Source organism: Salmo salar, chromosome 02, assembly GCF_965601325.2.
Source record: "Salmo salar chromosome 02, fSalSal1, whole genome shotgun sequence".
In the NCBI taxonomy this organism is placed as follows: domain Eukaryota; kingdom Metazoa; phylum Chordata; class Actinopteri; order Salmoniformes; family Salmonidae; genus Salmo; species Salmo salar.
The window spans coordinates 66,154,504-66,154,821 of NC_138292.1; positions in this window are offsets into that span (position 1 = coordinate 66,154,504).

A 318-nucleotide genomic window follows, 5' to 3' on the forward strand; every position below is an offset into this window, starting at 1 on the left:
CTCTTAGGGTGTTTTTTCTCTCGTTTCTCTGTGGTTTCTTCTGTTTTTTCCTTTCTCTTTTCTATACGGCAATCAATTTCAAGGATGCTCAATCAACGTAGACAAACTGAGCGTGATATATAATTATACAGTACACAGCAAACTCACTTGGATTATATTGGCTTTGAGGCAAGCCTTGCATTTAGTTTTCAAAGTGGGTGACAGAAGCAAAACGGCCACCTTTTTACCGAGATGTGCTCGGCATGAAGATTTTGCGTCACGAAGAGTTTGAAGAAGGCAACTTGTAAGGACCCTTATGATGGAAAATGGACCAAGACA